The following is a 15,146-nucleotide window of genomic DNA, read 5'->3' on the forward strand; positions in this document are numbered from 1 at the left end:
CCCTAGAAGTCTGTACGCCTTATCTACTATTGTATTTATGTGATCTCTAAATAAAAGCTTATCATCCATCAGTACACCCAAATCTCTCGCTTTCATTGAACGATTGACAATTTTCCCAGATAGTTTGTAGTCAAATAGTATACTTTTTTTCTTTCGAGTAAATGACATGACAAGACATTTATCAGAATTCAATAATAACTGATTGTCCTTGCAATAGCAACAGATTCTATCTAAGTCAGCTTGAAGAACTTTGCAATCATTTATTGAAGACACAATTTTAAATACTTTATTGTCATCAGCGTATAGCAAAAAATTTGAGTTTTGAATGCATAAACTTATATCATTGATATAAATAATAAAAAATAAGGGTCCAAGATGCGAACCTTGAGGGACACCTGATGGGATTGGTTTAAATGATGAATTAAATCCCTTGAGTGAGACCGATTGACTGCGGTTACTAATGTAGGAACATATCCAACGATACAGATTCCCCCGTATACCGATGTTCCAAAGCTTGCGAAGTAAGACCAAATGACTTATTTTATCAAAAGCCTTTGAATAATCCGTATATAAAACGTCTACCTGAAAACCTGCATCCATTGCATTCAAAACAATATCGGTAAATTCACAAAGATTTGATTCAACTGACCGTTTCTTATAGAATCCATGTTGATTGGGATTAATATGTGGTTTTATAACATCGAAGAGCTGATCGGTTACTATATTTTCAAGGATTTTACTAAAAATGGGAAGAAGAGAAATGGGTCGATAATTTACTACAAGACTCTTATTTCCTTTTTTATGCACAGGTGTAATATTTGCCTTTTTCCATATTTCAGGAAACGTGCCTTCCTTTATTGATAATTGAAAAAGATAAGTAAGAGGACGCGCAAGCTGTTTAATACATTTAGAAATAAAAAAAGGGTGTATGCCATCAAAGCCAGCACCCTTGCTGACTTTAAGTTTTTTGAGATATTTTGTTACCAATGACTCATTTATTTCTATAGCATTAAGATCAATTACACTATTTTCTTCGGCAGGAACACTACAACTAGATGCATTAGTTTCCAAAAATTCAGAATGGAAATATTCCGCAAAAGCATTACAAATATTCTGACCGCCAATTACCAAATTATCTTTGTAGGACATTTGAAGAGGCACATCACACCCAGCTCGCTTGGACTTGACAAAAGACCAGAAAAGTTTAGGTTCTCGGTTAATGTTATATTCAGCAGTTGTGATAAAATGTAGGTAACATTCCTTATTCGTGCGTTTTTGTCTTTCCCTCAGCAAAGAAAAAGTATGATAATCAGACGCTTGAGAGTACTTTTTCCATTTTTTGTGAAATTTTTTTTTTTCTGAAATTAACTTTATTAGCGGTCGAGTGTACCATGGAGGATATCGGCAATTATTATTTGTGAGACGCTTGGGAACAAAATTGTTTATAACTCCATTTAGAACAACGTAAAATTGCTGGGTTGCGTCTTCCATGTTCAGATTAGACAAAGTATCGAACCAATTAATATCATCTAAATGGGCACAAACATCATCGTAGTTTGCCTTATGAAATAAACGAACAAATCTTTGATTATCGGGAAGAATTTTGAATTGTAAATTGAGCAAAATTACAAGAGTCTTATGATGGGCGTCTTCCAGTGTTAATGGGGATACACATTCGGTGACTACGCAGTCAAAGTTGGAGATAACTAGATCTAGAATACGGCCACGAGTATTGGCATGCGAATTGAACTGGTAGAAGTTATTAAATGACATAAAATTACATAGAGACTTGCTAAGTGGATCATCCTTAGGATCGAGGGTGCAGTGAGTAAAACTGGGATTCGAAAGCCAGGCAGCATTAGATATATTGAAATCACCAATAATCAGGAAAATTTCATTAGGGGACGTTAAGAGTGTATCGGAAACTTTGTCAAAAAACTCGGATATCACTCGCAAATGTGAATTTCCATGAGGAAAGTAGGAACAGAACATATTTAAGGTTTTGTGATGTGTGATTGTGTTTACTTTAATCCAAATAACTTCCGCCGTTAGGTCCCAAGAATCTACTACAGAACTACAAAACATTTTTTTGACAGCTATAAGCACGCCTCCACCGAGAGTCTGTTGTGTTTTCTCATAATCACGGTCTCTTCGAAATACGTTATATCTACTATCAAAAATTTCGCTATCATTGATACTTGGAAGGAGCCATGTTTCAGATAAAAAAATCATATCATAATCATTAATCAAGACGTTATTTAAAAAATCATGAGTTTTGGAGCGAATGCCGCGTACGTTTTGGTAGTAAATAGATAGACTATTTATGGGATTAGCGCCTGAGAATATTAAAATATTTCAACCTATTAAACAATAAACTTAAAATACACCAGTAAAATTGATTTAAATTATATTGGACGCACCTGTAAAATGAGTCTCTATATATCAATGCAGTCACTAAAGGCAAGTAGTTCGCTAAATTATACACATTAAAAAAGTTGAAAATAGTACAAAGAAAAGGTAAAAACAAAAAATAAGGAAAACAAGAAATAACACTAGTCAGCTGCTTCAAAAGTCATATTATTTTTTCAAGATCAGCGTCTGATGAGATTTTGGATATGGGTGATCCTTCATTTTTCCTAAGGAATATGTTGCCATTTTTCACCCAAAGGAATGCGTACTCTTTATCTATTTTCAACTGCCTCGCTTTACGCAGTAAAAGCTTGTTTGCGGGTGTAAGATGCTCGTTAATGAAAATCCGGCTTGCTTCTCCAGATATTCCAACGTCCGCGGATAACAATTTTTTATGTCTGCGTGCTGCAGTTATAATCGTGTCCTTAAGTTCTCTTCTGATCAAATGTATTATGATATTAGGTTTATCGCGAGAACTGGATCCTGCCGTTGGCCAAGGTTGAACACGGTGAATAGACGTAATTTCTTCTTTTTTGATATTAACTCCAATTTTTTCTGCAATCTTAGAGAATGTGTGTATTAAATTCTCATTTCTGTCAAAAGGCACTCCACTTATTTCAACATTGGAAGCCCTGTCCCACTGCTCTCGTCGTTGCTGATGAAGTTCCAGAACATTGCATTTATCAATCAAGTTTTCAATTTTTGCTTCCATTAATTTTATTTTAGTATTATTCTTTTTAACGCTGTCTTTAGTCGCCTCGACCTCCCCAGATAAATAATTTATTGAGCTTTCCATATCTTTAATGGTTTTATTTAATGATTCAAAATTTTTATTACTTTTTTCTCCCTGCTCATTAAGCTTCAATAATATATCATTCTTTAGTGATTCAAATTTTTTATCAATGTATTCAATCATATAATGATTTATTTCACCTGATTGCTGCTTACTCCTTGTAGTCATTGTAGAATTATATTATGCACCCTCTTTTTATATGTATTCAATTTTTATAAATATTTTTTATAGTATGTTTTGTATAATTTATTTAGTTAGTATCTGACTTTTAAATATGCCTTTCAACAATAAATATAAATCTTGAGTAGGTTAAATCCGATTCATTCAATTAAATGTTTTTTTTTTAAAACTTAAATGTTTTGAAATTCAAGTGTTTTTATTTTGATAACTTAGTATTGTCACCATTCGTTAGATACAAGCACTTAGCACAGAAGTATTTGCAGAATATAAACACAAAACGACTTTAGATGTGAATTGTTTACACATAACACCGAAATAACGTTTGTGCGTATTTTACACTAAGCACTTTATAATCTCACAATGTTTATTTGTCAAAATGTTGAGTAATTATTTGATTTTTGTTAATTTATATGGACAGCGAAAATTTGTGTCACAGTTAATGTGGATGGTTATTACACCAATCGTTACACCAATCGTAGCGCATCTTGACCATTTTTGTCACATGAAGGTAAGATGATCAGCTTTACGCTTCAGGTACTAGTACAGGGACTATAAAATATTCCTGTATCAAAATAAACTTTAAAATAAATATTGAAAATGAATCGAACCCGAGGTAGGCAAACGCGCTGACCATTACACCACGAGACCGGCATTTTTAAACAAAGTTTGAAATATGTTCTCAATTGCAAGTATATATATTTTTTAAATACGCGTCCTTGTTAGGTTCACGGCGAGTGAATCTCAAATGAACTTTTTAGCGACCAGCATCATCATGTAATCATCTGTTTATCTGAAATAAATCAATTTACTTTAATTTAATTGCGTGGTGTGTACCTGTGGTGTAAAATTGATTTAAAACGAACATTGGTAATTTTGGATTTTGCAAAAACTAGAATAGTTTGTAACAGAATTGTCACGTGCTAAAATCTGTTTTCGTGTGTTTGGAGCGAATGCTTTCTTTCGACATGGGATGTCTTAGATTTTCACGTGTTGTAAATAAGCACTCTAGCTAAGAGGACCGTTCATGTTCCCACCGAACCCCAGATGTGCGGATGTGCCTTTTTGCATACGTTACAAGAAGCGCTTTTTATCATTCTGATCGGCACTTGGTAGAAATACGATTCTCCGAACATGCCCCTCCCTTTCAGAACAAGGTCTAATTTATGTGCGCGTTCACACGGATCGAAGGGCGAGTTAAGGTAAGGACTCGTATAATATATAAATTGATATTCATGGATATCGGATATCAAGTCATAAAGACCTGAATTGCAACTTTTTTACTACAGGTGTTCTTGTAGAAATTCGAAAATTTGATGAAAAGAGGGTTTATTTATTTTTGAACAGTGTCCATTTATACAATTTATAGGGATGAAAATTACTACATAAAAATGATTTAAAACGTTAAAAAATAATAAAAGAATCACTGACAAACATAAGAAACATCAAGAAAAGATCAAGACTATTTATTTAGCGCTCGTTTAAATCGTTTTAAACTTGAACCAAAAAATCCAGATCTTGTTTTGAATTAACAATACGACCTTTGTCGACAGCAATACGACCTTTGCATTTGCAGGTTATTAGAGAATTGAGGCCATAGTTTTTTTCTATGCTGATCGATGAACAGAACTTCATTGTTTCTCAACCTACGATTCGCAATATAGAATTGTTCGTGTCCCAGTAATGATGGCACATCGATTATACCATTTAGTATGTCGAATATATATATATAGCTAATATTAATTCTACGTTTTTGTAGACTAGAAATATTAGACATTGACTCTATATCAGTATGTATATGAATAGTTACCTATCTCCAGTCCAAGCATCCACGTTACCTTTCCAAGCAAGCGATGTTGGACTGATGATTCTTGTATTGTACTTTTGCATAAAAAGTTTTAGTAAAATAGTCCAGATTTAAAAATATTGCTATTCTACATATGCTTTGGTAAAAATAACTAACGATTTCGTTAATTAAACTTTATTTTTAAACAGCATTTATAAATACTTGTATAAATGTTTAAAATTCACACTTTAACTGAAAAATAACTTTGTTTCCACGTTTTTTCTTTTCATTAATATTTTGAGCACGTTCAAAAGTGTGTAGACATAGGCTAGATTTAACCCCGTAAGGGGAAACAAGATTGACATTATTTAATGACATTAAAATATGGTAGTCTAGGCATTTACAGGGCTTGCAATAATATTTTTATTTCAATTAAAAGACTGAATAGTGGAGAGCCAATTTATATATTTATATATATATAATTCCTCTGTACGTGTGATGTCACAGTACTCCTCCCAAACGGCTAAACCGATTTACGTGCGGTTTTCAGAGAAATATAGATCTTTACGCTGTGCATGTTCGTAGTTATTAAAATATTCAATCTAATATGTAAAAAATAAGTTAGGAGCATAAATATTTTATTCATCGATCACTACTACCAGGGTTGCATTTGAGGAGAACGCATTTGCCAAAAAATTGAAAAATGTTATTTTTTTGTGTGTGTAAAAAAAAATTGCTTTTGAATGTTTACAAACAGCATTTGTTTTATGTGGATCTCAATCAGATTCTTTCCTTAAATTCCTTTTAATTTGTACCCATTTATTTCTTTTTATTGGATTTTTGGTGACACCAAAATAAAGTTTAATCCAATGCATTTTAAAAAATCGTATTCCTACATAAGTACACTCCTTTGTTGGTAAGACGACCGGAGTTTGACGTTTGCAAAAAGAATGCCATATTTGAAAAAATAATTATTTTATGTTTTGGAATTCAACCATAAACAAGTACCTACTTAAATTCGATACTGTTTTAAAATCAACAATTTTTAGTTTTGGAATTAAATCACAAACAAGTACCTAGATGAAAAGCACTATTCCAAGATGGTAGGCAATCCAACGTTCGGGCAGGACAACGTCTGTCGGGTCCGCTAGTAACATTATAAAATAACATGTTTTATTTTTATAAAACAATAGAGAAATCACCAACGTAACAAACAAAATAAACAAATTATCTCGTAGTTCTCCCGTAGGAGTAGGTAGAAAGGATAGAACGCTATGTCACCATATCTTTGCTTACAGACCTCGCATTCAGTACATTCATGCAAACATGAGCTCAGCTCGTATACCTACCTCGGCGGGAATATCCGAGGATTGCCGTTTAGCGAAGTCGCAAACTACTTACGCCTCTAGAGCTGCGGCCCCGCCTCCACCTCTTACCCGCGTGGCTCCGGCTCGCCCTAGTGCACCTCCTGCGACAACTATATTGACTAGACGAGCGTCACGAAATATAGTTTCTTCTAAGGGAAAGCAGCCACTGAACGGTGTGTCAGTGGCTAAAAACAGAACTAGGAAAAACTCCTTGTTGTCGCTGCCAGTGGCGCAGATCTCTCCCGCGGCTCCCGTTACGGCGCGGAGCGGCTCCCGGAGTACTCCGACGTCCCGGTCCGTGTCGCCCGCTATGTCGGCTGCTGTGCCGGTCCCGGGGACATCGGGCACCCGGACTCCTGGACTGCCCGCTCCATTACCGGCCAAGGAAAAAGGAGAATGGACGGTGCTCAAAATGCGCCGTACAAAACCTGTGCGTGGGAATATGAAGATGGAAGAAGATAATCGTAATTCTAGATTGTTATACTTCCATTTTTATCCTTTCCATAAAGACACTACTGTGAATTGTTTTCATGACTATTTAAAATCTTTAGTAAGCTCAGCCTCATTTAACGTCTTTAAAATTAAATCGAGGGGAGACTACGCTTCCTTTAAAGTGGGAATACCCTCTACTGCAGTGGGTGAAGTTTTGAAACCTTCCCACTGGCCATGTCACTCGTACGTGAAGGAGTGGAAGAACAGGATGGTGACCCCGCGCCTACCTGGGGCGCGGGAAGAATGACTAGGTGGCGCCACTTCTGCTTCTCGCACCTTCAATTTAACATTTTTATATCAAAATACACGCGGCCTTAATTCTAAATGTATAGATTTCTACAATGAAGTGGTCGGGTGTGAATTTGATATAATATGTTTGACAGAGACATGGCTCAGTGCCAGCGTTTTAAGCTCGGAACTTTTTACTCCTGACTTTGTAGTGTTTCGGAGAGATCGTGTCACTTCTAGTAGTGCTCACAGGCAGGGTGGGGGGTGTTTGTTGGCCGTGAGACACAGAGAAGCGATGAATATTCAGCGGTTTTCTGAGTTGGAAACAACCAATGAAGACTTGTGGCTTAAGCTAACCTACAATGACACGATTATTTTTATCTGTGTGGTTTATTTTCCACCACAAAGTACTGTAGAATCTTTTAAATTATTTTTTGACAAATTGTTATGTAATTTACATTTACTTGTTGATAAGCGTGTCATTGTGTTGGGTGATTTTAATTTGTACTCTGCACGAGGGGGGGAGGTGGATACTGACCTTTCTTTCCTCTGCTCTGTGCTGAAACTCACTCAATACAATGGCATTCTTAACAATAAGGAACGAACGCTAGATTTAATTTTCTCAACAGTTCCGATATCCATTTTTCGAAGCGAGTCTCCTCTCACTAAGGAGGATGCTTATCATCCTGCATTGCTTTTTCAGTACAAAGTTAAATCTCTAAACACACGCACCGCCGTTCTCATAACGCATATAACATCGGAAAGGGGATGGGATTTTACTAAAGGTGATTTCCGCTCCCTTTACGACTCCTTTTTTAATGCTGATTGGGACGGCATAATAGATTTAACTGATGTTAATGAGGCTGTTCATTATTTTTATAACACTGTTTACAATTGTTTAGATATGTGCTTTCCGAGGAAACACCCGGCTGTGAGTAACAGGAGATATCCGAGGTGGTTCTCTCGTGATATTATCAGTGACATCAGAAAAAAACACGGATACCACAAAAAGTGGAAGTCTTCTGGTGATCCATACTACTACTCTCTTTTTAGTAATCTTCGAACCGAGGTAAAACAGAAAAGAAATGCAGCCTTTGACTTTTATATTTCCGATATCGAATCAAATATCTTGCGAAATCCCAGTGACTTTTGGAGATATATTGGCTCTAAGCGCCGGGATGGAGGGATCATGGACTCCATGACCTGGAAATGTCAAGACGTTCGAAATGTGGATATTGTGAATGCTTTTGCTAGTAATTTTAAATCTGTTTACTGTTCTACTCCGAATAAAGAGGTGCATCTAAATAAACAAAGTTCGTCTCAAGGCTCGCAAAATATTTCAATAGATTATTTCAGCGAAACTGATGTCTTCAAATCTATTAGTTCTTTAAAGAACACTTGTTCACTTGGTCCCGATTTTGTTCCAACCGCTGTGCTGAAGAGTTGTGTACACATTTTCAAAAAACCACTAACTGTTATTTTCAATCTGTCCTTAAAAACAGGTGTCTTTCCGGAGTTATGGAAGATCTCCAAAATTTCTCCAGTGTTTAAAAAAGGGAATAAAACATGTATCGAAAACTATAGGCCGGTGGCAATTTTATCTGCTCCTGCAAAGGCATTTGAATGGTTGATATATCATTTTGTCTATCCCCAATTAGAACCATTCATATCAAACGAACAACATGGATTTCGGCCTGGGCGTTCAACCAATACAAATTTGATGGTGTTTACGAATTTTGTCACTAAGTCACTCGACAAAGGTGCTCAAGTAGACTGTTCGTACAACGATTTTTCCAAAGCGTTTGATAAGGTAGATCACCAACTTTTGCTTCTGAAACTTCAGAGGATTGGCTTTAGCGACATTCTTCTGAAGCTATTCACAAATTATCTTACAGATCGTAAGCAATATGTGTCATATGGACTGTATCAATCTGAAACATTTAATACCTCTTCAGGGGTTCCTCAAGGATCTAATTTGGGACCATTGTTATTTTAAATCTTTATAAATGATATTGGTAAAGTCATAAAATTTTGTAATTTTCTCTTATTTGCTGACGACCTAAAAATTTTTTGTGAAATACTGACTTCTTCTGATTGTATTAAACTTCAGTGTGACATTCAAAATATAATTCAATGGAGCAAACAAAACAAATTGTTCTTCAATGTTTCCAAATGTTTTGTAATGGCATACACAAGAGCATCCAAAACAATATACTATCGTTATCTCATGGACGGAGTAAGACTTGAAAGGGTTTCAACGTCCAGAGATCTCGGGGTGTTGTTTGATGCTCAGTTATCTTTTAATCTTCATATAGTTAATCTATGTAATGACTCCCTTAAAATGCTTGGTTTTGTTCTTAGAAATGCCAAGATCTTTTCTAACACTCAGATTTTGAGGACATTGTATAATTCCTTGGTAAGAAGTCGTTTGGAGTTTAGTTCCATTATTTGGTCGCCACATGAGACTCGATACTCTTTGATGGTGGAGAGAGTGCAGAAAAAAATTCTGCGCTATCTGTACCTTAAAGAGTGTGGATATTATCCTTGGCTCTTCCCAACTGACTTTTTACTGGGAATGCTAGGCTATCAGTCATTATGGAGGAGGAGGGACGTTCATTTGGGTGTTCACTTTTTCCAGGTGATCGGTGGTCGCATACATAACTCAGAAATTCTGATGGATGTAGGTCTGTTCGTACCTGATAACTATCTTCGACAAAGACAGCATCGATTGTTTTACCTACCGCGATGCAGAACCAACCTGCCAATGGTTATGCCGGTTGGTAGGGCAATCTTGCTACTTAATCGCATCGCCTCGGATGTCGACATATTTCACGACAGTGGGCCTTCCCTTAGGAAAGCACTTTCTAACATTTAATTTTTCTTTTTACATTTTGTTATATTATTTTAATAACATAATTATCTACTGTAATTTGTGATTTATTATTGTATTTAGAATGAATTGGGTCTTTTTCTGTAATGTTCTAAATATCTGAATAAATAAATGAAATGAAATAAATGAAATGAAATGAAATGAAACACTTTCATATATTTTTTTGCTACTACGTATGGGTTCCTAAAAACAAGCATTGCTCATTTAGAAACTGATAGTTCCTCGCAAGTATTCTGATATACCGCACTACTTTGCTTGTTTGAATTATCATTAGAGCTTTTAGTAAAATATTGGTCTGTAATTTTGAAAATGTGATTTTTAAATATTTAAATTAATACGTCATATCATGCACGCGCGCCTATTATTCCGACTTTTCTAATGTTTACATTCAAGTGTTTGTTGGATTTGGTCATGCCAAGTCTTTCTCGGTGTTCCTCGATTTCTGCATCCATCCCACATCTTAACCCGTTCTTTTGCCGTCCATTCGCTCTACATGTCAAAACCACCGCAGAACCATTTTCTTGATTTTGTCAATAATGCTTGCCTCTACGTTACATTACGCACGGATCTCGGCATTTATGCACCTATCGTACAAAGTTTTACGACAAATTTGTTTGAGAGATTGCATTTCAACAGCTTTCAGCTAACTTTCATCTAATATATCGTTTTAATATTATTAAATATTTTTTGATAACTTTATACTTCGCTTTCACACATAAGGAACATATTACAGAACTTATGTATTGGATGTTAACACAAATTTTATCCATTTTAATTTGTTCAAATTTAAAAATGAACACCAAAATAAAATAAAAAATGGTACCTTAAGGTTTTTTATTTGAAAGAAAACTTTCCGCTATCACAAGATTTTGTGTTTTTTTTAAATTCTATTCATTTATGTATTTATTCAAATAAATATTTTACAAAAAAAACAACGTACTCCTTACTCAATGAGGCCAATAACCCTGTGTTAAGTTGAGATACAAGATAGTGAAAAGTGGAAGCATGCATATTCAAATAATACTAAAAATAAAAATTGTTACGTAAACATAAATTTCAATGAACATCTGGGCAACACGCTTAATAGTATAAACAATATCTCGCAGCAATCTCCTGTAATGGTCTCTTTTCTTAGATAATATCTAAGCTTGTAGACTTCTCTTGAAAATGGCTTTCGTTTTAAAAAAATAATATGTTCATCCAGTACATTGAGAATGAAATTTCTCTGAGCAAAAGTCGTACTTGTTTTTGATATTAAATAATTCAAATTACAGGAAAACCTCGTACGAGCATTCTGCTGGGATCTCCTCTTGTTACCGCATGACCAGAAATGAGTCAATTACTCTTTTTTTTTAAATGCTCGTTTGCTTCTAAGTAACATATAATCAGATTGTGGTCCTGTGGCTAGTGTTGCGGACTCACGGATCAGAGGTCCGGGACTCAAAATCCGCTTTACCGGTACTTGATTTTCATTTTCTAATAGTGAGTTACTTACAACTCGGTGAAAATGGCAACCAAAAATGAATAAAGGAATAAAGCTGTCAAAGCTGCTCGCAATATTTGCTTAGTGTACGGTCAACATGCTGTTGACTAGTTTGTTGTATTTTTTTATGTCCTCATGTTCTTTTCATTTAAAACGGACACATCTTATACTAGCACCTAATAAATTGGCAGCCTCTGTGGTGTAGTGGTCAAAACGCTTGACTCGATTCCCAGTAAGAACACGAAAAATAATGTGATTTTTCTCAAGCCTGGGTGTTCTGTGCTATAATTTACCATTGTAACAGGGCATTTCAAAAATAATATTAAAGTTTTTAAAAAGTTTTGTAATCATTTCGGCGAATTCAATTCAATTAAATGCGCAATCAATTTAATCGCAGTCAGTAAAGAATTCACATCCCTTTTTTTCAATCCAATAAAGGGCATTTTATGTTTTTCTCGATTATTCTCTTTCATTACAAAGATGCTAAGGCTACCACATTACAGAGAGCTCTTTCTCGCAGCTTTTCTCATTCGACAACGAGCAACTTTTCCATGTAGGTGAGCACTGCCAAGGAGACTTATTTTATTTTATTTTATTGAAATAAACGGCACTTAGTGCCTTTTACATATTAGTTACAAATAGAATTAAATGTACATACATGTAAGCATAATTATAAGTGAAACAGAGCATTTAAAACCATATTATGAATTAACAAATTAAGAAAGTCTAAAAAAGATAAACTATCTAAAAGAATAAAATATTACCAGTTATAGAATTATCGATAAAAAAAAGATAATTTGGTATTAGAAATACTGTATTTTTATTTAAATCTTGTATACTTAGGTAAATAGTATATATTTATGTATAAAAAGTGCTAGCTAGTGAATGCTTTCTCATTTAATAAAGATATATACAAGAATCAAAATGATACCAATGTCGATATTCGCTAATAAGCGGAATGGGGAATGTTGTTAAAAACGTGGCCACTCAACCCAGCCAATGACAGGTCATAAGCCCTGTAAACGCTCGAATATCGATAATCCTGAATTTGAAAAAATTCTACCTCATCTCTGTAGGAATATTGATAAAAAATATAAAAATATATAATGATGTAAAAAAAATGATGAAGAGAAATATTTTGGACGAATAAATTAATTCAATAAAAAAAATATATCCTCAGATGCGGTCCGCAGTATGTGGTGGGCAAGCTGTAATTGGGCCTTCTGGCCTGTTATGGTGCCAAAAAAAATAAAAATAATTAAAAATTACTCCTAATTTAAGATACTAAATTAAGCATTTAAGGTTTTCACTACACTAGAACAGTCGGGTATGACATCATGCCAAAGTTTACACGGAGCTAGGAGTTTGAAACCCAAAATAGTTTTCGCTGCTCTAGGAACACCAATCGTCTTTAATTTTTAATGTCATCTTCCGCATTCGGAGCCAACTCTCCTTTTGTGGAACAACTTTACAGTAGTCGCCATTATTATGTGAAGTTTGCTTAGCGGTATATTCCAGAACCCCTTATTCTCGCCATATATTCTGTATTTCTTACAAAATAGAGTGCTCCTGGGGAAACGTAGCAAAGATTTACAAGTAACGGTTATTCGTTTTAGATTTGGCCTTATGTTTAAGCTCACACGAGCTGCCTATCGCAACACAGAAATTATTTTAAGCGAAAAATCATCATCATTTCCTTTCCGCTCCTAATGGTGCATAGGGCACTGCATTGGTACACCAATCGCAGCGTATTTTGATCATTTTCGTTATATAAAGGTAAGACGATCAGGCTAACGCTTCAGGCACCAGTCCAGGGACATTGAAATATTCTTGTGTAAAAACACTCTTTTGAATAAATATTTCATATCAACCATGTCAGCTATCGAACCCGAGACCTTTACAGCACAAGGCCGATACATAACACTGCATTTTCAAATCAAATTCAGCTGTTTTTTGATAATCTGTTTCATGATGGTAAGCTGATCAGAGTAATGCTTTAAGCGCCAGTGAACAATGAAATATCTCGGTTTAAACAACCTTTGAAATCAATATTTCACTTCCACCCTGCCTTCTGGAATCGAACCCGGAGCCTTTAAAATGGAAGACAAAGACTCGAAACACTACGCAATAAGGCGGACATATCTCCACTTGATTTTTGTGACCAAAATTTTAACCTGAGAGCCGCCATCGAGTTGAAAACACTCGTTCAGGGTTCTGGTTATATTTCACACACAAAACTGTTTATATGTACACTAGGGTGGGCTGATATTTTTTTCCGAATTTCAAAATGAAAGGAGTCTAAAAAGTTGTTATTTGAATTACTCGGAATGCAAAAAATATATAAAAAAATATTTGATACTTCTTTTGGCCTTCAACCAGAGCTTGAAGTTTTCAAATAAGTCCGTTTTTAGCGCTTAACCGGCTGTCATTTCATATTTCAGTGAGAAAATCAGTCCGATTATTTTTTTTGGTGTGCATTAGACCTTTTTAAATAATCATCTAAGGGCGTGAGTTGCACTTCGTTTTGTAATTAATGGGTAGCATTGTTTTAATGAGCCATTGTTTTCGGCAATATTAGCCAGGCGCTCAATGGAATCAGTTCCGCTGACTGTAAACTTTTTGCATTTCGGTAGTTTTAAAATGTGTTTTAATTTTTAATGTTATTAAGTTATATCTTTATAAACAAAAAAATAATTTTATCAATATAGATAATTAACAAAATATTCAGACAGTTACAAACTTCAAACCTCGGTTGACGGCCAAAGGTAGTATGGAATATTTTTTAAGTTCAATGTGATCCAAAATGCAACTTTTTAAGCACTTTTTGCTTTAATGTTTAAAAAAATAAGAAAACTTAATACGTCATCGGCTCACTCTAATCTACACATCAATTTTTATTTGACTACCTTTTAGTTAAATTCACTAAAAAACACAACACCATTTGAATGTGTAATTTCATCTTGGCTAAAGTGAGTATTTGTGGCAGCAAGGTTGTTTCATTGTTATTTCATTTAACTGTCCACAAAATTTCATTTGACTCGACCATATTGTTAAACAGAACCATACATTGATACAGTCATGTTTGTTTGTGTGTTTACCAAATATTTATCTACCAATCAAAATAATAGGAATGTTTCGTAACAGTAGCTGTATTTACTTTTGCTTGAGTATTGGGGCCATTTGTAACAAAAAAAGATTCTGTCATAAAACATTTAAAGAATCCTTGCGAACTAAATAAACTGGTCGTCTTATTTTGCCCATTTGACGAAAATCAGACAATAATTTAACTTAACTTTTTGTGTGCAAATACCCTTTGGTCGTATTTTTTTCTAAGAATACAACAATTGTTAGGTAATGACTTGCTTTTCAGAGAAATCACAATGTGATAAAATAAAATAAAATAAATACATAAACATGATGTTTTTAAGCCTTTTTTGTATTATGTACAATATTTGTGACATGTTGCATTTTTATTTTAATTTATCATAATATAGAGCAATAATTTTTGAAATTTCTTTTCA

At 34.6% G+C, this 15,146-nt stretch overlaps 1 protein-coding gene across 1 annotated transcript in view; it reads left to right on the top strand.

The window, feature by feature from the left end:
- Positions 1–15,146, top strand: part of nAChRalpha4 (nicotinic acetylcholine receptor alpha4) — a gene marked incomplete at its 3' end in the record, with an annotated part of 298,565 nt that overhangs the window by 33,920 nt on the left and 249,499 nt on the right. The gene's annotated exons all lie outside the window — the stretch shown is intronic.

Source organism: Micrasema longulum, unplaced genomic scaffold, assembly GCF_059751315.1.
Source record: "Micrasema longulum isolate JH-2025_06_02 unplaced genomic scaffold, ASM5975131v1 h1tg001293l, whole genome shotgun sequence".
NCBI classification, from domain to species: Eukaryota; Metazoa; Arthropoda; class Insecta; order Trichoptera; family Brachycentridae; genus Micrasema; species Micrasema longulum.